At 40.9% G+C, this 26,472-nt stretch overlaps 1 long non-coding RNA gene across 2 annotated transcripts in view; it reads left to right on the top strand.

Annotated features, from left to right (window-relative positions):
* LOC139596762 (uncharacterized) overlaps positions 1-25,396 on the top strand; it is a 288,009-nt gene extending 262,613 nt beyond the window's left edge. For both annotated transcript variants that reach the window (XR_011681443.1, XR_011681442.1), the window contains exons 2-3: positions 15,207-15,290; positions 23,708-25,396. This is a non-coding gene — a long non-coding RNA (uncharacterized lncRNA). The remainder of the gene's footprint in view (positions 1-15,206; positions 15,291-23,707) is intronic.
* The last annotated feature ends 1,076 nt before the right edge of the window (positions 25,397-26,472 follow it).

Genomic DNA, 26,472 nt, shown 5'->3' with positions numbered 1-26,472 from the left:
TAAAAAGTCCAGAGCAAGATCTGTAAGAAGAACTTTAAAAGTGCTATTGTTTTTAACAACTGGTACAAGTAGGGAATTTTACAGCTGCCACTACCAAACCAGGTTATATCATGTCCTGCACAACCCTCTCCATCCCAGGCAGTGCTCCCAGGACTGAAGGGCATGGACTGAAAAGAAAGTTGTGATGGGAGGTTGTGTTGATATAACCTGGAGCATCCCTGTAAAACAGGAGGCACAGGGACAGAGCAGCAAAACCCCACCAGCACCCCAGGCACAGGGACTGGAGCAGGCTCTGCAGTGGCTCCAGCTGGGACCCTTCAGTGGTGGAAGATGGAACACTCGTGGTTTTTCAGGAAGCAGGATGGTTTGGGAGCAGTGGGGTGGGAAAAGAGGTGCTCTGATTGCCCTGGCACAATGTACCACCCTGCTGAACCCCAGCCAGGGGCTGCAGGCAATCTGAGTGAGAGAGGTCTGTGGTTATTTTACATTAACTTGCATTACAGGACAGTAAAGGCACTTGTGTTCATCAGCTTTCAGCTGAGGATTGAGGCTGGTGTGGCTAAAGACAATATAAAAGTTTTCCCTGTAAAAATCCTGTAATTGAAGATCTCAAAGCATTTTCCAGGCATTAATAAGTAAAGCCTCAAATACAGCTACCAGTATTTCAGTCCCCAAAGTTCAGCAGTGCTTGTAAGTGCTGTTAAAATAATAACAGTTGTATCAAAGCTCTTGCAATCCCAGAAATATTAATGGCATCTTCCCTGTCAACAACCTCCCCCCCTCCAGGATCTACTTTCTTCTCATGGGCAGGAAGCAAAATTTTGCAAGGCAAGAGCTTGCTGGGGAGTTTGGGTCATTTGGGATTTTGCTTTTGTGGGTTTTTGTGTGTGTCCAAGGCAGGGCACCAGCCAGCTGGAGTGCTTTCTTGTGCTAAGAGGTGTTCTTCCTGATGTCTAAAACATTTGGATGGATGGTTTTATTTTTTTTACCTTTCTTACTGGAATGTGTTTGTGGTCACAGACAACTAATGAAGAGAACAAAGGAGAGACAATGTTGTAAAATCATTAGAAAAGGTAGGCACTGTTCAAACAAATGCATTTTGCTATTAAAGTGCCATTTTCAGTCTTATTTGCAGCCCCTACTGTTCCTTACACTGGCTCTTCACTGGGGACAAAAAATTCATTAAATGGCTCTTCATTTTGCAATATCAATATGTTTTAAGTCAAATTGTGCATTCTTTGCTGTTAATTCTCTTTTAAACACAAAGGACCATCAGAAAGTTTAGCTGCAGGGGGGCTACAGGCAAGAAGGAAGATACAAACATCCCTCTTATGAGAAATAATAATAATAATGAATTCTTTTAAAGTTTAAAGGAAAATAGTGGCTTTTTTGCACCAAGACTGTAAGACCTGTTCATTGATCTTTTCAAAGAAGCAACAACAATAAGGAGAAATGAGAATGAAAGGAAATGAAAGCAAGGGAATAAAAGCCGTGAGGAGTTGGGGTAGGTGGAAGCAACAATCCAGAATCTGACAGAATATGTGGATATTGATGAAGCCTGGGATGCAACATAGATGTGATCCCAGGGAAAGGCCTGGCTGTATTACCTGACTTGACTATTAACTTTGCTTAACCACCAAGGATTTTTATTCAGAAATCCTTTTTTTATCTTTATCTTTTTTGTTGGGTTTATTTTTTTTTAAATTCAAAACACTGCTCACCTCATTTGTCAGACTGCTCACAGCTCGTACAGATTTCTGGGTGGATTTGTTCTGTGAGGGAGAAGTCTTAGCTGAAATGGGACCCCGAATATTTTGGAGAAAGCCAACCTTTCACCAGGATCATGGTGGAAGGGAGACAGATGTGCTGCCCCTATGGAGCACAGAAGTTTTGTGATAGAGGTTTGTGGTTTGAATCAAATTGAGCAACTAATGATTTGTGCTATGAATGTGTCTGCTGGAATGTTTTAATCTGCAAGTGACAAGTGGTTCTCCAGACAATCAGTGTAAGGGGGCAGAGCACCCACAGCACAAGTGTCTAAATAAAAATTTCAGCAATACCCATGGCAAGAAAGACAGGGAGAACCTAGTGAAGAGGTTTTCACACATTATGCAATTTAAATAAAAATTATATTTGTTTGTGTTTAAGCAGACGGAAAAGGAGAAGGGTCACTGAAAAGTTCAGTTTGCTGTCTTTCCATTGAAAACAGACCCAATCTGGAATATTTAACCTAAAAATCACATCTGAACAGATTTTTTACATTTGATGCACACTTGGTAAATTCCAGGTGCCTGATTACACCTGGTCCCCTAGTAGGGTGCAGAGCAGGGCATCTCATCCTGGACAAAATGTTTGCCCAAGTTCAGAAAGCAAAGCTGTTCTGTGTGGTTTTGGTGCAGGACAGGCATCAATTCCTGTCTGCCATGATGAGTAGAATGTTGAGTAGAATGATGAGTAGAATGATGAGTAGAAACACTGTTCTGGCTGCTGGTTGAAGGAAGGGAGCAGTGCTGAGGTGAATCCACTTCCCAGCCATCTCCTGGTGAGGTTCCATAAACTCATTTGGAGGGGAGATTTCCCTGACAGTGCCAGGACTCTGAACAGCACAGGAAGTTGAGCATGGGGAAGGTGCAGCACCGTGGTTTGATGGTTGTGGGGTCCCCAGCAGAGAGAAGCAGCAAAGGCTGACACCCTGAGCTGTGTCTGTTGCTGGGGAGGGGATGCCAGCACTGTCCATGGTTGCTTCCAGGAGGAGTGGAAGCTGTGGAGATGTCCAGCAGATGTGTGCAGGAGCCAGCCCTGTTGTCATATGACTGGGGGTTTAGGCTCCTGTTGGGCACAGACCAAAGTAAGTCCTGGAACAAGACAGATGATGAACTTGGGCTCTAAAATCCTCTGTGCTCCTCTGCCATTTTGGCCAGTGATCCTGTACCATATGTCAAGTGGGCTGCAAATTCCCATAAAGCAGCAGTTTGCTGCACTAGACCCATAACAAGGGAGGTTGTAAAAGGAATAAATGGCAAGTGGAAGGTGGAAATCATGCCAAATGTACAGCACAGGCTTATTAACAGCAGCACAGCAGCCAAAGGGAGGCAGGAGTTGCATATGGGAGTAGGACTGTGCATGGGGAAAATGGAGAGTGGCAGCACTGCCAAAGGGTTTTTCTTCTCTTTTTGCCACTTCTGAAACACTTCAGACATTCTGGGGGTTTTGGAATGAGAGCTTTGTCCTTGTTTTTGGAACTGTGTTTTTGTATTTCTGTATAGAAGGCAAATCTGTTATTTTGCTCCTTTTCTTTACTGAATCCTTGCTCTGCTAAACCACTTTAGGTGTTGTGTGGATATAAGCTGCAATCATAAAATCATCAGATCATAGAATGGTTTGGGTTGGAAGGGACCTTAAAAATCATCAGTTCCAGCCCAGTCTGCAGATCTGAGCCTGGAAGGGCCAAAACAAGGAGCCCTCTTAACATGACCTCTTCCTACTGTAGGAGAAACAGTCCCAGGCATCTTCAGCAAGGCCCAGAAATGTTGATTTTTATAATGGGAATTTACTATAAATTACAGTGGTCCCATAGGCTAAGTACAGTTTATTGAAAGCTTTTAAACTCAGTGAATGCCATTTTGTCTAAATCACAAAGTCTTTAGGGAGCAGATCAGTTTAAAAAAAAAATTCATTTGTAAATTTAGAAATGTTTTTACTATAACTTCAGCAATACATTTCAAATGGTCATTTCAAACTCACTTGCTGTTTTTATTTCTAAGTAAAGCCAGGATGCAATATTTCAGCTTGTCTGAAATAAAACAGTAATTTGTATCAATTTCATGTTAACAACTTCATTTCCCAGGAATAATTTAATCATTGGTGGGGAGGGGAGGCTGCTTTTCAAATCCTAACTGAGCCCACAGTTTTCAGTGTTGGAACTTCTGTCAGAACAGAAATTCATTTTGATAGATTTGGAAAGTTATTGGGGTTGGCTTCCATGTTTAGACTATGCATTTTTCCATTTGTCAACATTTCTTGAAAAAGACTGGATTTGTGGCAAAATTATGATTGAGGACATTACTGAATTTCTCTGGAGAATTTAAGACTTCAGTGTATAAGGAGTGTAATAACTGACATGATGCAGCAGTAGCCAACAACAGCAAAACACAAAACAAACAAACAGGGAAAAAAAAAGAAAAAAGAAAAAGAGAAGATAAACCAAAGAGCACTTGCTGATTAAATTTAATCCTCTCTGGTCATAACTTGTTAGCCTTTCTCCTGCTGAGTAATATTTGATTGATTTTACTGAGGCACTTTAAAAGTACAGTTCAGTTCACTGATACTGCTGGTTGAATTTCCTCAAACAACATACTCTTATTTTAGTCTCATTTTACTGATGGTTTTCTGTCTCACACCAGCACTAAAGAAGGAGCTGTGTGTAATCTTAAGTGTTTACACATTACTGGACCTAAAGACATAACTTCCTACCTACCTGTACCATACAGAATAGCAAACCTGAGTAGTTTAGACAAAATCCATGAAAAAGAAAGAATAGATCAGAGAAATCACAACAGGGGCTGAAAGAAAAAGGGGACAGAAAAATCCATTACAAATGAAAATAATAAAGTCTCTTAAATTTTGAGGAAAAAATAGAGGCTTGTTTTGTACAAAGATAGTGAGATGTGTTCATTGATCTTTTTAAGAGTCAAGAAGAAATTGGCCAGCAGCTGAATAAAAGAAAATGAAGTTCCCTTAATACAATCCATGGAAAGACAACTCAGGTAAATTGATCAGTGCAGCACAGATAATTTCTAACCTTTCCCTTCTTTGGAGAAGATGTTTGGCGTTTTGTTCTGATTTTTTTCTTCCCTCCCAAAGAGTATAAAAAGCACACAACACCAATTTCAAGTGGGTTTTGGATGGCTTTTCTAGCAATAACTGGAGAATTTCTGGAACTAAGCATGGTAATGGCTTTTCTTCCATCTCCTTCCTCCATCACACCCTTGTTGCCCTGAAAAATACTGATACACTGAGAAAGTTTGAGGGCTTATTTTTTTTCCACTTTTTTAACTCTCAATTACTTCTTTCTCTGCCTTCTCCTTCAAAGAGATTTTTGAACATTTGGCAATTAAAAAACAGAGTTATTACTCTGATACAAGGGAAACTTCATATTAACTGAAGTGCAGGGAGAGCCCAAAGGCCAAAAGATGTTCAGTCCTTGCCAACCCCTGCTCCAAGCCTGGCCCTTTACCTTGGATAGTAAATCTGCCTGTAAAAGTGGCAGAGCTTTCATTTGCATTCTTTGTTTTAGCTAAATGTCAGATGTCATTGCAGGAGAGTGTTTGAGGCCTGAAACTGCTGCTGCACAGCTGCAGCATCCTTCATCCAGAGGAATTTTATGCTGCAAATAGGCTGAAGGCCCCAGCTTCCCTCCTTTTTAAAACTAGATATTCCCAGCTCCCAGAAATGTGAATAAGAAACAAACTTGTTTATGGTAAAATAAACCTACAAACTCCAGCTATTTGGAGATATTTCTTTTCCAACTCTGAAAAGATCTCTGAAAATCAAATGCATGAAAGCCAAACTCGGCACTTGGGATTTGGGAGCTTCCCACAGCATCGAGTGCAAATCTAAAGCTATTCTAATTTTGCTTACTGGGATAAAATGCTGCTATTTGCATGTTAGCCACAAATTAACAATTAGAGTGTGGCAGTTAATGAAAGAAAAGAAGCAATGCAGCACCTTTGTGAGTAGGCTGTAACCCATGTTTATAGAGAGAGCTTTGTAGAGTACCCCTGGGTTCTGTAAATGAAATGGGCCTTTGCATATGCTGCATAATTGTCAAAACATGAGGCTTTGTAGTCACATCCCCAAAATACAATCCATCTTATAAAGCTGCATCACGTAACCAGCAGCATAATAATTTCCTTCTCCATGAGCAAGTTGCTCCTCACCCTTGAGGCAGTGCTCATTCAGGTCAGGTATGAAGTTACTTGAAGGTCAGTGTGGGAAAGATCAAACCACACCTGTCTAGATCACACCAGCTCTGCTAATGAAAAGGTAGATTCCCTGCCTGGCTTGCACACAGGAATACTTACTAAGATCTAACACAGAATGGGAAAATGTTCCACAGAATGATTGGGCACTAAACTCTGCAGAAAAGTCCTCGAAATAAATCGTTATCACAAATATTTTAATACAGACATCTCTCTGACACAGCTTTCACGGCATGCAAATATTTAAGCTCATGCTTAAGCTGGTTCTGATGTCCCATTGCTGGACCTGCAGAGGCCATTAGTGATTCAGAACAGGATATTATCCACTGACAGATAATCATTGTCTGTTCAGAAACTTCTCCTTTTACGCTGCAGCTGGTGTCTATCAGCTGTGCTAGAGTGGTGCAGGGAGATTTGGACAGTGTACAGGGGGTTTTTAAGAGGAAGTTAAGAGTAAATATCAGCAATCACCATTTGAGTAAAATCAGCAACAAGCCAAGACTTTCCTTGCTCCTGTATAGGAAAGGATGAATCAATTTCCCTGTCCTTTATTACTTAAGTTACCCCTGCAGCTAATCGTTCATGAATCTTGAAATTTTGATCCTAGAATATGTTCTGAATGCTTGCCTAGATAGTTCTTTAAGTTTTTCATATCACTAAACATAAATTCTAGAAAAGCAAATGGATTAATTAAAGGAAGTGTTAAATGAGATATTTATAATTTTCATTCAGATGAAATCATCCTGACTTACACCATATCACATCACACAGACTTCTTGATGTGTCTGTAAGGGACACACAAATAAAGAGATTCATTTCTTCACAAACCCAGTGAACTTCAAATTTTACAAGGTTGTGTGAAGTCAGAGTCACGGGGGATTTTGGGAGCCAAGATCACACAGAAGATGTTTTATTACATGATGGGAAAACTGGGAAAAACTGAACTTTCAACCTTTTTTGTGAAAGCATATGAATACAAAAATCAAGCTGATATACAAAAGCAACTAATCATCAAGAAAGACAATTGTTAGTGACTTGTGAAAGAAATCACCAACAGATAAGAAACAATTGGAAAATATTACTGGTTTTCTGCATCTACTGCATTTAAATCTGGAAAGCAATTTTACTCAGTGAGCTTTATGAGACAATCAGGGATGTTAAACAAGAAGGAAATCAGGTCTTCACCTCTGTTGGTTTTTAGGAAGAAAGGAAAGAGTATGTTGGTTAACACTGGCAGACCTTTTCTGCATAGCACAAGAAATAAAGATTTATGTAATGGTGCCATCAGTGACAAGCACCTGGAGAAGCCAGAACCAGGGGATAAAAATGAATCTGTGGCCTCTTGGAACTTTTTTTCCCTTCAAGATGCCTCTGCCAAAATAGTTCCATTTACATCTGAGTACCTTGCCAAAGCCAAGAAATTATCAAGGCCTTTCTGGAAGCAAATTTTATGCGTACTGTGGGTAAATGCACACATGAAGATAATGCTGAAGGATGGGCACTAGTGATGGAAAAGGTCTTCTAAGCCCTGCAAAAGTGAAAGATTTTTCTTTCCTGATCACTTGCTCGAGCCATGCCATCAGACACATCTCCAGCCAGAAAATAACTTTTTTTTTTAGCTCCTGATTTTGACCTGAGTGTAAAATATTCTGCACCAGTCTACTTGCTAATACTGCCACAGATTGTTTTTTACTTCCCTGTTTCCCCACAGTTCCTGGCAGCCTTTCCCCTGCCTTTCCCCTTCCTGGTTAAGGAGATGGGAGTTCTGGACTGCTTCTCAGATAAATTGCTGTAGATTCATCATTCTCCATCTCTGTCCTGAAGAAGCAGCCTCACATGTGATGTTAATCTTAAAACCATATTCTGTATAATAAAATTCCTTGTGAAAGCTCTCCCTACATCATTATATGTTAGAATGACAATATTAATCATCCATTGGCATTTGCACACCTACAGCATCATTCCCAAAATCCTCTGAATTTTTTTTTTTAATGTGAAACCTGCAAGGTTTAATGAAGCTTTTAATGGACTGCATCAAACACCACTCACAGCCCCCTCCCAATTCATGAAATGGGTATATAGTCCTTGTTGGAAGAAACACCCTTTTGTTTGGCAACAGGTGGAATTCCTTAGTGGTATTTCCAACTATCTCTGATTTCTGTCACTTAGAAACAGAAGTACTGCATCCAGGAGTGTCTTTTTTTTTTGTTTGTTTGGTTTGTTTTGTTTTGCTTTTTGGTTTTGTTGGGTTTTTTGGGGGGTTTTTGGGTTTTTTTTGGTTTTGTTTTTTTTTTTTTGTTTGTTTGTTTGTTTTGTTTTGTTTTTTTTTGTAATAAGCACAAAATAATCTAAACCCATCCAAAAATCTTAATCCATTTTGGTACCCAGGCACAGTTCCTGCAGAGCCCAGCACTCTGGCAGATATTTAAAGATGGAGAAGTGTAGGTAGACTTGTGTTAGTCACGTAGAATGAGGAGTCAAACTACAGTAAGAAGATTATAAACTGAGTTTATTTTCATTCTTTTTCCTTTTTTCAATGTCTGCCACAAATGTACTACTTTTGACAGAATGTTGGTTATTTTGCCATTTTTTTCTCCTCGTCTGTTTAATAGAAAAATCCAATTATTATGTAAAGAGAGCCTTGCTATAATTGTCACAAACAAGTTAGCATAACAATGAGGAGCAACAACTTTCTGAAGTCAAAGAAAGCACTGTTTTATGACTGTCTCGGAGGTGTGATTGATATAGAATGTTTTGAAGGACTATTTTCAACATTTCTTCTTCATTTTACAGCTGCTCCCTCAGATCATCCTAGCTGAAGCATGTTTGCAAAGGAAAGTTGCTTTGGAAGAGGGAACTTTTCCACAAATTCATTTTCTTTTCTTTAAAGAAAGGGGAAAAAAAAAAAATCCCAACCGAGCCTACAAAAGCCATTATTTAAACAGCCTCCTTTTTAAAATGTTTCCGGCAGATGTTTATGCAGAGAATGTGCTGGAGCTCCTTCAGTAAGACACAGAAGTGACATTTCTTGAGGGTTTTAGCTGGAGAATTTGTCTTTCACATCATGTCTTTAAACATCTGCAAAAGGCAACAGAATCTTTATTATCCTGCTAACTTGAAGAAAGGCGCAATGCTCAGTCCTGAGTCCTTAAAAGATGGTTTTTAATGGGACTGACAGATGAGAAATATCCAGCTCTAATGTCTTCCTTCAGTAGAAGTTCACCCCTTGACCTTATGGCTCCAGAGTATGGCTGCTGCCTTCTGAGAAAGAACATTTCCTTCCATTCAGATGTGCTTTCCACGGTTTTGTTGTTTTGTTTTTCCATATTGCTCAGTTATCTGCTTTAGGGGAAGGTTTCAACATCAGGATTCAAGCAAAAATAAGAATATAAATATTGCAAGAGCACTTGTGCTAGGTCTGCTTTATGGCACTTGTGCTTCCAACCCTCTTTTAATTTCCTCAGCTGGATATTTTTCTTCTTCATCACAAAAATCAAAGCTGCCTTTTCTTTTAAATGGATTTTGAAGGAGTGGTATAATTCAGCTTTCCTATCCTTTGGCTTTAGTTTTGTTTATTTGCAGAAAATACAGACTGGGGCCATTGCTCAGGGCTGCCCACGTTGGCCCTTCTACCCTACAAAATAACCTTTGTAAGAAGAATCCAATCTATCTTTTGGTTTCCTGGTTTGCTTCAGATTCAGGTTGGAGGGGGGCAAGGTTTGATGGTTGGATTTTGTATTTGGCTTCTATTGTATTTCAGTTGTTGAAGCTTTTTTCCCTCCTCCTTCTCTTGCTCTTTCTTTTTCTTTTTTTTTCCCCTTTTTTTTTTTTCCTCCCTGAAGGGTTTTCTCTGGGAAAACTTTTCTGGGCTTCCATCCAGCCAGTGTCACAATTCACAGCTGTACTGTTTGATTCAAGTGCTTCAAGCTGCCAGTGAGGTAGAGCCAAATGAGATTAAGGGGTTTTTTTATTAAAGCAAGCACCCGCATGTGCTGCTACGGCCGAGGCTACGTCAGGCGTTCCAACAGGAACCCCAATTCCTGCAGACCTTTGGTTCTCAAGCATAAAATATTTATGCCAGGCTGAAACCTGACCTAGATATACTCATCTGGGAGGAGCTTTGCGAAGGAATGGTTTGGCTTTTATTAAATTGCATCTTCCAGGAAGGAAAATGTACTGATTTCTGGATAAGCAGCTAAAATAAAGTAATAAAAATAGAGATTTAGCTATGTATTTTTAAAAAAGAAACAAGCATAAACTAAGCAGATCTTTTAAATGATGGATTTAAAGGGAAGGCAGCAAGAGATTTATCTATTAGCTCTGTTCTCTGGCACATGATGGATTTGAACCCTCCATGCTGGTCAAACTGGGACACTTCCAGCACTGCCCGTCCCGTTCTGCCCACTCCACCCCAAATGTCTCCTCTGGGGCACAGCCACAATGCCCAGACATTTATTTTACTTTTTCTGTTGGGATAAACCATGCAGAGTTAGTGATGAGAAACTAAATACCACTGTTACTTTTATTGTGGGTGTGAGCCAAATTCTGAACCCACATCTTCAGAGGGAAATGCATTTTTAAGCTCCCTTTCCTTTTGAAAAGCACCAAAATTAAACCAGTTCTTTTAATACTGATTCTTATCTTTTGTGTCAACATTTCTGGAGATAAATGAATTGATATTTTAAACACAGGCATACATGTGTCAATGGAAAACATGATGTGCTGTAGTAGAGCTGATCAAAAATGTTTAAAAATAAAATAAGGAAGAAAATTAGAAGCTTTAAAGAAAAAAAAAAAAAAAAGAAACAACACCACTCTAATAATTTTTTTTCCATAACTTTGAGCCAGCTATAAAGTGGATCAGAAGGTTTTGAAGGTTATTGACATTGCAAACTTTGGAATTCTCAGACAGAAGTGGCTTTTTGCAATATTAGATCACCTTTTTTTTCTGTCCATTTTGCCCCACTGCGTTACTGAGCATTTTGTAGAATCACAGAATAATACATGGCCACTCCCCCTTGTCCTGTCCCTCCATCCCTTGTCCCAAGTCCCTCTCCAGCTCTCCTGGAGCCCCTTCAGGCACTGCAAGGGGCTCTAAGATGTCTCTGGAGCCTTCTCCTCTCCAGGTGAGCGCCCCCAGCTCTCCCAGCCTGGCTCCAGAGCAGAGGGGCTCCAGCCCTGGAGCATCCCTGTGTTCTCCTCTGGACTTGCTCCAGCAGATCCAAGTTCTTTTCCTCAGAGCTGCTCCCCACCCATCCTCTTCCCAGCCTGTGTTTGGGATTATCCTGACCCACATGCAGGGATATCCACATCCCCATCTCTGCTGCTCACAAAACCCCAGCTGTGTTAGAGACTGAAGTGCTGAGAGATTGCTGAAGTCTACAAGACTCTGAAATCAAAGGCAGCAGCATTAATATTCTGTGCAAATGTGAAGAAGCCATGAAAGCTTTGTTTGTTGCTAAAGAAACCAACTAAATCAAACAAGTTGAAGAAAACAAAGACTTGTATAATTGTTTTAATTAAAACTGCCACTTATTCCAGAAAAAAAAAAAATGCCGCATAGTCGTGCTCTCCAAACATTTCTTGCTTAGACTTGCATGCTCAAAATCTGTGTATAATAAGTGAAATAAAACATTGCCAGCCATTTTCCAGTCCTGTTCAACACAAAAGCTCCAAAACAAATTGCAAGAAACCCATGCAAAACTTTGTGATGTTTACTTCAGATTTTATCCCAGAGGAATTTATGGAACTTGCCATTCCACTGCGAAAGCATGTTATCTCAAATGAAACTCAACGCTCCCTGAATCTTCAAAGAGCATCATGGCAGTTGGCCATCAAACTCACTGTGACTTTAGACATTCAAAAACAGCATTAATGCCAGGATCTGGCTGCCCTGTGTGGTTATTTTGGGTTTGGGCCCTCCGTGCATTCAGCCTCTGGTAAAAGCCATGAGACTGCTTTGCCTTTCACAAGCTCCTTGTCCCCTTCACCTTGCCACTCCACAAGGTTATTTTGGCATCTCAAAATAAGTCAGATACACAAGGAATCCTGGTAGTTTCTCAGCTCCTGCAACCAAGCCCCTGTTTTTTTAATGCAAAGTATGAGAGATATAAATACATCTTAATTTTAATTGAAGGAGAATGTCTGACCTTTCTACAAAATAGTGTCACTTGAGGTTCCTGTGTTTCTTCTTTAAAATGTTCATTAGGCTTTAAAGCATGCAAGTTCAGCTTAAATTTGAAATATTTTGCCTTCCTCAAGTACAGAGCTGCTTCCATTGCAGAATTTGGTCCCTCATTTCACTGTTGGTGTATGAACCCAGCATGTCGTCACTGTGTGGCAAAGGGACTGTTATAAAATCTGAACCACACTTGCCTTCCCCCCTCAAATAATCTGTTCAGATACTGCAGTTTGGCTTGAACCTGTCTTTTATCTCCATTTCTCAGCACTCTGGGAGCTCTTTATCTCCACCAATACTTAAATTTGTGTACAGGAGCGTTGGGAACCATTTTTTGTATATATCAATTTGTTATGTCATTTCAAAGATCTAATTTTTTTCTATGCTTCCTAAACATTTTTAAACTTGAGAGAAAAGAGGTGACTATTAGAAACATCTTACAGGAAGCCATAATTTATCATCAAAATACTTGCAAATTTCTTCTAACCATGTTACGTTGAGTTTTCTGGAGACTGCAAAGAAGATTATAGTAAAAAGATTTTTTGTCTTTTCTTTCTTTTTTTTTTCCCAGTGGCTGGATGACTGAAATAATTTCAAGTCTGGTTTTTTTTTGTTTGTTTTTTTTTTTTTACTAGAACCTGATCACCACCTGTTTGAGTGAAGAGACTGAGGACTGTTTGAAAGTAATGCCTTTGGCAACACATACACTTTGCTCAGTCTCTCTCACATCTTCATTTTATCATATAAAAGGCTTTTCCAAGTGGTGCCTGAGAACAGTAAAGACCTCATTAGGAGCTGAAAACTGTTGGGGATTTCAATGTTGATAATGAAAATCTTATTTATGGAATTGCTGAATACGCACATAAAGTCTAAAAAGCAATAGCCTAATAGATGAAATAATAGTCCAAGGGAAAAGGAGTAATGTAATCACATCATTCCTATTTTCTAATGGCCATTTCCTTGCATAGTCATGTTGAAAGAGAGCCAGGGAACTGTAAGGTGCAGTTGTTTCTGGCATCTTCCAGGCTGGTTTCAGGACTCACATAAGTTTCCTGTCCAGTTAATATTTTGGTAGTATGCAAAAGGTGTAATCTGTCAGAGGTTGCTGAAGATCTGGAAGCATTCTTCTGCCTTTAGGCTCAGGTAAGAAAAGGTGTGAACCCCTACCAGAGAAGGAAGAAAAAATAAGTATGGATGAGGAAACTTCCATCATTTTCTAAAACTGGGCTGCAAATACATGGTAATTAAATATATGGTAAATACAGCTTTTCTGTGACTAAACCCATCAGATGCATGCAAAGCCAGGACATGTTTACCAGGGAAATGTGTGTTGTGAGGGAATAATGGCTCTACAGTTTCCTAACTCTACTTCATTGCATGCATTTATTCCACTGAAATCAGTAATCATGTCAGAACGGAGCTAGTTAAATATGATGGGAAATAAGGGCCTTTAATACAAGCCTCTCTGCCTGTCTGTCCTTTCATATGGCACCTCCTAACACAGTGTCTGAGTGCAGAGTTTCTCACCCTCATCTGATTTAAAACTTGAAATGGATGTGGTGGAGACCTCTGGTCCAGAGCAAACTGCCCGAGATGAATCAGCTGCTCAGATTGGCCTCACAGAAATGATAATGGGGTTCTGTGTTCACAGCCGAGTTATTTAAACTGCCTGATTTGCTCCTTGGACATTAATGGGCCGAGTGCTCTGTCTCAGAGCCCTTGCAAAGCTGGATCAGGGCAGAGCAGCCCTGGAGCCCCTCGGAGCCTTCCCAGATCCCACCTCAAAGTGCTGGATCTCGGATCAATGCTTTGGGTTTGATCTCCCCTCCTCCAGGAGCCTGGGGTGCCTCACATGCCAGGGGCACACATGCTGCTGCTGGTGCATCTTGAGGGAGGAGGATTGAGCACTTCTTAGGAGGCAGCTTTTCATCAGCGAGTGCAGACTTGGGTGAATTGGAAAGATTTCTCTGGACTACAGCAATTTTGCTGAAATTCCTGAGAAGCAGCATTATCAGGCAAGGACACTTTTAATTCAATAAAGATAGAATGCTTCAGCTGACTTTCCTTTGAGTCTATTGTGAACTCTAACGTCCTATTGTGCACACCTTGAAGCCATTAAGGCAAAATGAAGAATTCAAATAGGATCAAGATTAAGTGTTTTCTACTGTCCCAAACAAAGCATAGTTCAATTAAAGTACCTTTGATGATCACTACACTGCAGCAATTTCATTTTTGAGATATAGTTCATCATTTAGATTAATACTCCTGCTTGAAAGAAAAGCAAATTTTGGCATGCTGATGTTTCCTGCAGACCCAGCAGCCCATGAGAGGGATTGGAAAATTAAGACTGAGAGCATCTCTCTTCCCTTTCCCCAAGTCCTCTCTTTGATGCAGGACCATGGCAGGAGGGAGAGGAGGGAGAAAGATAAGAATTGGGTTTATCATCTATAAATAGAGACAGCCCTTCACACTCACTTCCTTGGGAAGCCCTGGAGCACCAGGGGAAAGAGGAACAAAATAAATCTGAGAGGGGCTGGGAAAGTTCTGTACATTTCAGGAATGTTCAGAAGCAAAGTTAACTCTGGCAGTCCAAGTTCTTGAGAAAGACTCCATCAATTAGTTCCTCAAGTTTGATTCTGTCCTGTATCTACCAGCTGGAAAGTTTGTTGGGCAATAAGCATAAGTGGGTTGTAGAATATAAATCATTGCCCCTGACATCCAGGGAAAGCATCACTTGTTTTATACTGACATGGTTGTGGTTACTGCAGATTGCTCATGCAGAATCTTGGGCAGGATCAGCAGCTTGGTTCAGGCCTAGATTTTTAGATTATGGGAGTTAGAAGCTGAAAGAAATTGTTAGGAAGTTTAGCAAAGGAAGGATTTCATCACACTTTGACCTAAAATGGAATTAAACTGTCCACTGCTAAGGGACCCAGTAGCAAACCTGCCAACATTACTCAAAAATATTTTAAAAATTGTTTTATATGGACTGTGCTACATTGGATTTCTTCCTGCTTTATTTGTTTGGTTTTTTTTTTTCCCCATAGGTGAAGAGCATGTGGAAAATAGACCATACATGGAAATCTGTGAATCCTATGCTGGCATCTGCATGAAGGATAATTTTCTGAGAGGTAGGCAAATAGGTCATTGCTGGTGTTGATTAAAAACAGTCTTATGGTTAAAAAAAAAAAAGATACCAAAAAGCCTGTCCTCTAAACCAACAAGCAAGTGACACCCAAGCCAGGAAGCTCAAAATCAACAAAATAAACCTTATTCCAAAAGTTGGATTTGGTTTTTAATTGACTGATTTCCTACCAATAAGAGGACATTTCAGGCTGGTGGGCCTGATGAGAGGTCCTTGAAAGCCCAAACTGAACAAGCATGTGAAATATTTAAGGCCACATTTTTATATTTATTAAAAACAGCCTAAATAATTAAACTAGTTGATTCACTAGTGGCTTTCAGGCTCATGCCCAGAGTGAAAGGTCATGACCTGACATACCAGGGCCCCACTTGGTACTGATGATTGACAGGAAAAGGAAATAAGTTGATATCTTTCACGTGGGAATCACAGCTTGTAGCAACTATGAGCAAGTGGGCTATTTGGACTTTGTGGGAAAACTTAATTGTGTTATTATTCAAAATCTTCGTTCCCAAAGTTGGTTCAATGGTGATTTATTTACTTATGTGATAAAACAGCTGTGTACTGTAATAAAATACAGGTCACTTGCTGATGTTTAATGCACAAAAGTGAAGATATGTTTGGTTTCTTTTGCTTTGAACTTACAATCAAGCTAGGCAGCAGGGATGACTTTGAATTATTAGGAATTTTCTGTTAGTGTATTGGAAATATTCAATGTTCTCATCATAGTATATATTTTTCAGTGCTTGGTTAAGGAGGAAGGCACCATACACTGAAATATGAGTGCCTCTCCACCATATGCTTTCATTATTTCTTTATAATGATAAAAAGGGGCTGCATTCAGTGCCAGACAATGTCATGGCCCCAGAGATTTCAGTGGCCTGCAGAAGAAAGGAGAAAAAAGCATTTATGATATGAATGAGGATTTGAAATGGCTTTTTAAAAAAAGGCCTAAGATCCACTTTCACCCTAAATTCTGAAATCACTTGAAAGATGTCTAGATGCAGGGTTTGAAGAATAGCAACTTTCCACCAGGCTCTGTTTTATATGCAGGATGGCTGCCATCTTCACCAGGCTTTGTTAGGAGGTCAGATAATTGTACCAAGCAATAGGTCACAGCCTAACTTCACTTACTGTGTGATTTGTTCTAGCAGTGAGCCCCGTCCTCTTGATCCAGAGGGCATTTTCTGTGCCCCAGCCATTTACAAGTCAGCCAAGGGATGCACTCTGGTTTATCACTCTGAGCTAAGCTCAGTGGGTTTTGTGAGAGCTGCCCTGTCTTTGTGCCTTTCTGCTCCTTCCCCAAAGTGCGGGCATGACATGAGCTGGGCCAGGCTGCAGGTCCATGCCACACTCCAGGGATTTTGTGGCCTTTTCCAGAAATTCCATGCACTGCCAGCTCCTGCAGTCCTGTGTCTGGGCTGCTGGATGATAACAGTCCATTAAAAGTCCCATAAAGTCAAAAGCAGTTTTACCCATGAACAGGCCCTGGTGGGGGAGGTTTGCACGTTTCAGCTCAGTGTGACACCACAGTTTGGGTGATAAAGCAGACAGTGCTGGCATTTCCCTCAGAATATCTCCACTTCTTTTCTGAGCCTTTTCCTCATATCTTATTCTTGATTCAGAGCAAAGCAGCTCTGCTTGGGAAGCTTTGGAAACTCTGCCACTTGAACCACAATCACCAGGAGAATTTTAAGCCTTAAAATAATCTGATTCTACCACCAGTTACACAGTAAATCAAGATAAAAGTTGCTTCACAGAGTAAGTAAGAGCTGGTGGCATTTCTTTTTCATTTTTTTGATGTTTTTGCTTCATATTTAACATCTGGCAATAGTGCACGATATTTTACCAACAGCACAGACATCAGATCCTGCCACAGGAGTTCAGGTCTGTGATAAGTAAATCATCATCACTGGCTGAGCAAGGAAATCAAGAAAAATGGATCCAGGGGCAAAAACATGCTCAAAATTGAAAACCTTTCTGCAGCAATACCAACCTACTTCCTCTGAACATTTGAGCAGAAGGGGGAGGTACTCAGCTCTCTCAGTACTTTGTGTACATCCTTGTCCTGAAAGGAAAGGGCTATTCTCAACCCAAATCCAGCCAATTTCTAGAATTTATTCCCTTACAAAATGGAGATAGAACAAACTGGAGAGCAGCTATCACCAGAGCTGTGGATGAAGCAGCAGCTGCAGATATGTGGAAACTTGTCCCCTGTGTTAGAGGCCACAGTGTGACCTTGCATGGCCCATGAAAGTGTTTAAAAACCACGATGACACTGGGTTCTGACTGACTGTGTCTAGATTCAGCCTGAACATCAAGAGGAGAAGGGCTCTGTGTCCCGTGCCAATTCTCTGATCTTTCCACTGCTCTCCTCCTCCCCACCTCCAGGCTCTGTGTCTCAGCAGCTCCCTGAAGTGAGCACCATGACATGAATCTGGAAGGGAAGCAGCCCACAACTCTTCAGAAAAGAGCAGTTATTCTTAGCTTTGTTTTGCTGATGTTTTTCTTTCTTTCCCCCCCCTTTCTTTTTTTTTTTTTTTTTTTTTTTTTTTAAAGAAAACAGAAAGCCTGCCAAAATTTGGGCTCTTTGATGTGCTCTGGAAAGAAAAACAATGCTATCTATCCAAGTCCTCTAAAAGGAACAAAAATATGTCATTTTCAGGCAGGAATTACTTGAGAAGAACAATCAATACATTTCACAATTAAAGATGGTCAAAAGTTTTTTTTTTTCATATTTTTCTGGAAATTGTTTATTAAGGGAATTTCTGAGACATTTGCCTGTTTCATTTAAACTTTCTTTGGGAAGATTTCCTGAATTACAAGGTAGGTAAGGGAGGAAAGTCAGGAGGGAGAAGAAAGAGGAAGACACTGGTATTTGCTGTAGAATATTCAATAATCTAATAGTACCCTGGGGGGAATATGCAAGACCCCATCCAAGCTTTTGTTCTGTTCCTTTGGATTGAGTAGGTGAACCTGCCTCATCCATTTTATTCATCCCACTTTGGGGTGACAAAACAGTTAGGTCATAAAAGCAGGATCTGTTCTGTACTGTTTGCTTGTTGATTCAGCTCTCATTGGACATTTTGATTTATAAAACTCTTCAGCTGTAAATGAGACACTGACTGCATTGTCTCATATTTAGGAAATTTGCTTTAGATGGAAGCATCCCAGATTGGAATCTTTGGCCAGTAAATGTAGGGAAGCTTTTGAAGCTGCAGTCTTGGAAGTCATAACCTAATAACTAAACTTCTGTTTGCCCTCTATTTTTAAGTTTTCTCTTCCATCACCCCAGCAAATTTTGAAAGAGCTGATTCATGCAATGAGAATTTTTGACATTTTTATTAAGTCCAGGCATTTAATAAAGACATTCTTTCTTCAATGTGATTAAATTGAGGTAGAGAAGCACTTGTGCTATTCCTCTCTTCTTATTGAAGTTTTTAACAGATTTTCTTTTTTTTCCTTCCTGTGACAGGGCCTGTTACATCATTTCCATAATCTGCTCTCACTTTCCACTGCAATGGCTGCATGGGAAATGCATTTGCTTCTACAACTGAGCTTTAAAGAGGTTTCTATCTATGTCTACTATTTCTGGTCCAGTGTTTTCAAAAAAAAAAAAAAGAAGAGAAAAGAGAAAAAAAGAGCAGAAGTTAGACATAGACTGCAAAGGACAGGGCCTCTTGCTTGGGTTTGGCATGAAGGTGTTTGTTCTCTCATTGCCTGTGCTGCACTTGCTCCATGGATTGGGCTGGTTTACTTGGAAAGATCAGGGAAATCTAAAATGGATTGGAAGAGAGCTTAAAGATCATCTCTCATTTCAAGCCATGGATTGGAAGATCACTCCCTACCTCAAGTTCAGACTACTCAACTCTGAGAAATATAACAAAGCCTGGCTTTCAGAGGAAACATGTTGTGTATTTCTTGAAGGTTTCTTAGTTTGACTTTGGATATCCAAAAATTCAAGACTTCTACAATATCTAATCACCCCGTGAAAGTCCAGGCCAGGATTTCAGACTTTGAGGATAGCAAGCAAATGCCTTAAATTAGAGGTTTCAATTAGAGAATATTAAATTCTCTTCTGTAACAAGAGATGTTTTAGGAGAAATGGGAATAGCCAGGTGGGAGTAATTGGTTTTGGAAGAGCCGAATGTGGGAGCTCTGCCCAGCACTTTCTTTTATTACAGCTGTTTTCCTTCTACAGCTCAGGAAAACTCATATTCATGCACAGCCTTACACTTCACTGGGATTCCCTGACTTGGAGACTGTCAGCACTGGCTTATTATACAAGCTCTTTGTTTTATCCTACACAATACATCTCGCCATACACAATTTGGCCTCTTAACCTGTCGTGAAATATTTCAAGGGCTTGTTGCTGGAAGGCCTCGCCTCTCCTGGCTGTGATTTGTGCATTTTCCTGACAGCTTCTAACGACTCGTGGTGGGTTGCAGCACAATGAACTCATGCTGCAGAACAGCACACTGAAAAAGATCTTTCAAATTATTGTTCCGGTGCAAAAGGTGCCCAATCACCTTCCACCTGCGGATTAGCTGGTTGCTATAGGAACACACTGTAGCTTTTCAGTGCTGTGCTGCTGTAGTGCCCAGATTACTGACTCTGACAAACACAATGGGGGGAAAGAATCGCGGGTTATTAGTGCTGCTGCTGATGATGTGGTGTTATAAACCCAGGGTGGCACGGAGAGGATGAATAGAGCAGGAGCCTTGGAACGCCAAGGACGGGAGGAGGAGAGGGAGCAGAGTGGAGTGGAGCTAAAGTCATCGCCACTGAAATGTTCTCTTTGATCTCCTTCTCCCCTCTGAATAGGTATTTTCATAATGTGATGCCAAATGCAAGCAATGCTGTAACTGATGGCAGAGCCACTGGTCATGTCTTTATCTTAGTAGGGGGCTGCTCCTCCTCTCTTCCCTTTTCTTCCAGTGAGCGCTGAAATCTGAACCTTTTCATTCCTGCAGGATTAACTCTGACCAAGGTCAGAGCAGCAAGTCACCAATATTCATCATGAGTGAGTCAGGCCTCCTGCCTCCCTGGGAAATATCACCTGAAACATCCACCTACACACAGGACTTTACTGGGGAATTTTGCAGCGTCAGAAATGGGGAGTGAGCAGCTGAGATCAGGCCTCTGTCTACTTTGGTGGCCATGACTGAGGCTCAGGAGTTTATGCTGCTGAGCACCCTCCTGCAGAGCGAGCTGCCTGTGTGTTTCATAGGGGAGAAATAACTGCTTGCAGCTCTGATTTGTAGATGGTCTGAAAATTCCCAGGAATAGCTCTGCTACCACTTGTTCTTGGGCAGGGTGAAGCGAAGGAATAAAATATATACTTGTCCATTGCCTGTGTGCCTTGAGCAAAACAAGCTGTGTTTAGTCACAAGTTCACCAGATGGTACTCTGGGGGTTATTGCTGTTATATTACATTACTGCAATATATTAGACAAGGCACAGTGATTCATTCCCTCTCCTCAGTGCTTTTGGAGGCTGTTTCCCTCCCGATGGAAGCTCAGCTGACCCTGCTACTCGTGACCCTTGGGACCCCTGTGGGCTCCTGTGGAAGCACCAAACATCCCAGCACCAGAGGCAGCACCAAACCTTGCACGAGGCCTGGCTTGCACTCTGAGAAGCGGCTCCACTTTCTGATTTGACCCAGCTGATGTGGGACATCATTTTTTTTTTCAGCCCTGGCTGCCTTCTCCCTCCTTCCCTGCTCCAACTCTGCTTGTTTTCTCTTCTCACTGGGGCCTCCCCGACCTTGCAATTGGACCCATGTGACCCTCCAAGCAGGGAAATGGCCTTGCTCAACCCCTTGTTTGCAAAATGGACTGAAATACGGAGTTTGCACTGTACTTTAGAGCACAAGGACTATCAAAACACCACAGAGAGGTATTGTTTTCCTCCACTTCTGTTCCTCTGTGGGCTGAAACCCTCAGTCCAGTGAATTATGTGCTGGCTGACACCTAAGAACCCATCCTGGGTTGGTGCCACATGTGCACGCAGGGCATAGGTGCTGCTGTTGGTCAGCTGGACAGCCCCTGGGACCATCTGCCACCCCTCTCTGGCCTCCCTGTCTCACCATTATGTTCACTGACCAGCTGCTTTTCCTCATTGCCCTTGACAAAGCTCCCCAGCCACAGCCACCCCTTGCTGTGAGAGGAGACAAAGAAATGCCACAGCCCCTTGCTCTCCCAATGGCCTTGAGCTTCTGATCCCAGTTTCCTTCTGCTCCCCAGCACTGCCCTCGTGGTGCCAGGACACTGACTTGAGCATCCCCAGTGCTCTCCCCTAGTCACAAGCTCAGGATCAAAATTTACTTCAGTTTTGCCTGAGGCATCTGAAAGAGTGATGGAAGAGGTTGGGTGGAGCAGAATTTCACTGCAGGTGTTACTGTAATTTCAGGCAACTTGAAAACTGAAAATTGGGCCCTCTGTCCCTTAGATTATGCTTTTCATTTTATGATCCTCTGGAGGAAAATGAATTTCCTAGGCTGAGCTCCTGTCTGCAAATTTAGAGGGACAGAACACACACTGCCTCTTCAGTTTTAAGTGGCTTTAAACGGGGACATAGAAAGGAAATTGAGAGGGACACCTAACCAGGGAAGTATGGCAACCTAGCTCCAATAAAACGATGGGAAAACCTTCCAGCACCATCATCATAGGTATGCATGACCTTAGAGGAGCTCAGGAGTGCTGTGGGAACAGCAGTGCAACACTCCTGTTATGCCTTATTTTTTTATCAACAATGTTCTCCTCCACTTTGACGTCAGCCTCGAGATTGCTGGCTGTGATGCTCTGCACCTTTCATATTTTCTTTCCAGTCATAATATTGCTTCAGTCGTAACCTCAGCACTTTGAGGAATAATTGTCCCTGACAAGGGGGTGAATCACTGGCAGAGAGTTGATAAGCATTACATACAGATGACAGAAGTCAGGACATATCGGATTACTGCTGTGAATATAATAAAAGAAAGCCTAAACACTTTGGCAGCTCAAAGACAAGCCATTTCATAACTCTCTAGTGGGGCTATTATCTTCCATTTACTGCCACTGATAACCAGGTTGCAACTGTCTCCCTAGGATCTAGTTACAATTCACTTAACACTTAGAGGACCAGACATATTGGAGGACACTCAGATGAGGATAATTTCTTAAAGATCATTTATTTTTAAATTTTTTATCTTCCTTGCTTCCCCTCTTTATAGTGCGATAAGAACCTAAATCAGGAAGCTTTGAACTTCTTAGGGGAAAGGAGAGTTCATGGTCATCTTCCCTTTAATCTTTCACTCCTGAGTTTCTTTTGAAGCCAGTTGCTCATCTCCAGCTGGATAAGTGACAAGCAGGTTTCCACCTCTGCTACTCCTGTCATCCATGCACACAGACCTAAAAGCTCGTTCTGATACTGACTCCATTAGGTTTTCACGTGGGTGTTGTGTTTTCATTTTTGCAGCCAGGAAGGGGCACCTGAGCTTACAAATCAGTGGGTGTTGGTGTGTATCAGTAACAGATAATTCACAGCAGTGCCAATTACAATCCCCACTGGTGGAGTCTGGATACAGATGATATTTATATGCACTGTGTGAGATTTTGTTTCTAAACCTCACTGCCTAGAGGAGTTTAACACTTCATGCTCCTAGATGTCAAAGTTCTCTTTTTTAGGCTAAAGAGAAAAAGAATTATTTGGCTGTGGCAGAAATCTGGTAAATCAGCAGTGACTCTCCTTACTAGCCAGCACACCAGTGAGAAATATTTTTTAATCTTAGGAACTAACTCTTCTGTGTGAAGGGAAACTCTCTATTCTGCAAAACTTTGCTCCTGTATCCATACCATGATCAGCAAAGGTAAGCTCTGCTCAGCTTTCAGCGTCTGAGGTGTTTGCAGATGCAGGCCAAAAGTTGATTCACCCTTTTTCAGGCTGAAGACTGAAGCCTTTTTTTGTGAGCTTGGCCACATAAATCCACTCCAGGCTACCAGAGCCCCCTTCCCAGCCACTGGGGGAGGAGTATCTTTGCCAAAGGTGGATCAGGAGGATGGGAGGACAAAAGCTGAGTCTATTGGCAGCTCAGAGGTTGTGCATGCATAAATGAACCCCTTATCCCATGCACAAGTGTTCTCCTTACATTCCCATCACTGGAAGCTCTGCAAAGAAGCCTCTCTATGTGTGTCTGAAGGGCCAGATTTCGTGATCTAGAAACTAAAACATCCTTCTGTTACTTATTGCTTTAACCCACAGTGCAAACTTTACATCTCAGATGGTCAAAAAAAGGTCCTTACTGCTTTATGTAAACCACCACAAATTTTGGAGAGAAGTTTTACCAGGCTTTCTTAAACTACAAACAATAAGCAATGCTTAATTGCCTTTTCCTTATGATTTGCATCTCTGCTTGATTTTTCACAGCACAAGTGCTCTTCTGCTACAAGGAACCTGTAAAGAGCAACAGCAATTAAGGAGGGAGGAAAGAAGTTGAAACAGTAATTCCAAGTGGTTTTCTCCTCAGGACTTCTGGATCTCACCACTGACTTTCCAGCAGCCAGGCCAAGGCAGGTGAATCCCTCTCTGCCCTGATTTATCCATCTATGACACAAACATGGTCAGCTTTACCTGCTCCACAACTTTGGCACATGGTGCACCCAAGAAATATCTGTAAATTGCTGTAAGATTCTGAGACCAAGGGAAGGCTGGAAGTGCCAAGTGTTGTTGTTGTTATTGTATTAACAATGTTGGCTGTTTTCACTGTTCATATGGTAGCCTGGCTGGAATTGGGCAGGAAGCCCAATAATACCAACAACCAACAAGAAACTAAAATAAAATGTTTTACTTAATGAGAGCCTCTGTTTAATCAGAAGCCTGTGTAATTATGTCACAGAGGGCTAAGGATCTAATGTTTTCCTAATACATTTGCTTTTAAAGGGACGATTAACCCAGCATATTTCAAGATGATAAGCTGCTTCTTTGTTCAGTTCCAGTTATTTTTATTTTTTTTCTGCATTCCCTGGTGAGTCCAGAGAGAACCTGAGAGTCAGAGGATTTTTCTTAATTGCACCATAACTATCTTGTATGTCTGATGCTGGAGTATTTTCTAAAGACACAGGTTATTAGTCCTGGGTTGGATGGGTTTGCAAGAGAATTCAGATGCTGAATTTATTCTGGTTTGGCTCCTCTGAGGCATGGCATACATTACAGAAAGCCCTCAGTATTCCTGCCTAAAACAGTCAATATTCTTAGCAAGCAACTCTTGATCAGGAAGAAGGAATAAAATTATACCTTACCTTGAAACAAGTAAATCTTGGCTTAAGTATTAAAGATTGGGTTTGGCTTACTTTTAAATGTTATGTTTCTGCACATATTTAGCAAGATCTGTGCACATGTCTGTCCTTTTGAGGTCAGTTGTTTTCATATGTTTTGGGGAGAATAACTAACAAAAAAGCTCTTCATTTCCTAAGGACCACTGTCTTAGGAGATGATAAACATCAGTCCTGGAATCTCAACATGTTGAGATTCCAGGAAACATATTTATGCTGCATGAGATGGAGGAAAGGTCTCTGTCATGTACGTGAGGTTCTCTGATTTTCCTCTCTGTTAATAGGTTGGATGAAACACATTGTGTGTGTTATCCACACCTTAGAGATGTTTGATCAGTTCTGTTCTCAAAGATCTGACTGTAAAAGGTCTCATGGGTCCTCTGGGGAATTTATCCCAGTTTTTTTGCCAGGAAGGACATTTGCTAATATCCAAGCAGGCTCTTCCAGGGCAAGTTCTGGTTTGCCACAGGGAGGAGGGAAGACTCCCCATTGGCTTCCCCTTTCTTCTGTAAGTAGCCACAAACATCAACCCTGTGTTTATGGTGTGGTGACATTTACTGGGTCTTTGTTCAAACTCTTTCACACTGTGGTTTGGGTTTGTGTTTAGGTGTGAAAATGGTGAGGATGGGGCACCTTTTCCATGTAGTGTAGTAGTCCTACATATTCCTTGATTTCTGCAAATTGCTTTAAAAAGGGAAGAAAATGGAAGCAAAAGAAATGTACCTCCTTTTATATCAGCTATTGGCCACACGGGACTTTGGTAGGAAGGAAAGAGTTAATAATATTATGATCAGGTCAGCAACTTTGAAAGGCTCTTCCACTTTGAAAACCATTTTCTTAATTATTTTAAGTTAACACTTAAATGCATAGAAAAAAATCAGGTGTAATCTGAAACCCCAGACTTGGGGACAGGACTGGATTGAGATAACATTAAAGATTTTATTGCTGTTACATTATAAATTATTTCTATTATGATGGCCCTATGGGTATTACATTCTGTCAGTTCGCTTTCACTGTTACATCACTTAATGTTATTAACACACTTTAGGGTATAACATTACAGTTTTATTGTGGAAATCTTAAACACTTACATCCAAAGTACTGAATGAAGTTATTATCCTAGCTGACCAGATCTGGTCTATTATCATTTTATCACTCATAAAAACCTGTGATTCAATTTGATTTAACACTTGAGGAAAAATCATGGCTCATATATGCTTAAACGTAGTTGCAATATTAATACAAAGCAACACATGGATGACTTCATTTTATTAAAGTTGAGGTAGCCCTGGGAACTGCATTTATGATTTTATGCCACATGAGAAATTTGATCTGACCTGTTGCCATTTGTGATTCTCCAGTAAACTGATAAGGTTTTCTACCAGTATATTAAAGAATTGTGAACGTTTTACCTTTCTTACTGCATTCATTAGGCACTCAGAAACCATAAATTTATCATAATGCCCTAACCACAGAAAAAGGTGCTCTCCCTGTCTTGGAGTCCTACCTTGTAGACTGGAAAAATGTTGCACTTGGGAAGGCAAACTAAGATTAATATTAGAGCAAAATGAGCCCCTTATTTCTGTGCTTAGACTGTAAACACTTTTCTGTGCAAGACAACTCTGTTGTCCTCTGTGTAGTCCAACAAAGCTCTTTAACCCTTGCACAACATTTGGAGGGAGAAGTTGATCCACTGAAGTCACTGGTTAGCATTGTGCAGACACTTGAACATCGATTTTGGTTTGTTGGCTTTGCTTGCTGCCACTGCCTGAAATATTTAATATCTTGCTTAGGTTATCTGTTATGTCCTTTGAGGAGAAGACCCAAGAACTGTGTGTGAAATGTAAAATGCCAAAATGA

Source organism: Agelaius tricolor, unplaced genomic scaffold, assembly GCF_023055355.1.
Source record: "Agelaius tricolor isolate 1412-34295 unplaced genomic scaffold, bAgeTri1.0.p SCAF_16, whole genome shotgun sequence".
Taxonomy (NCBI): Eukaryota; Metazoa; Chordata; class Aves; order Passeriformes; family Icteridae; genus Agelaius; species Agelaius tricolor.
This window is presented reverse-complemented; position numbering and strand designations above follow the sequence as displayed.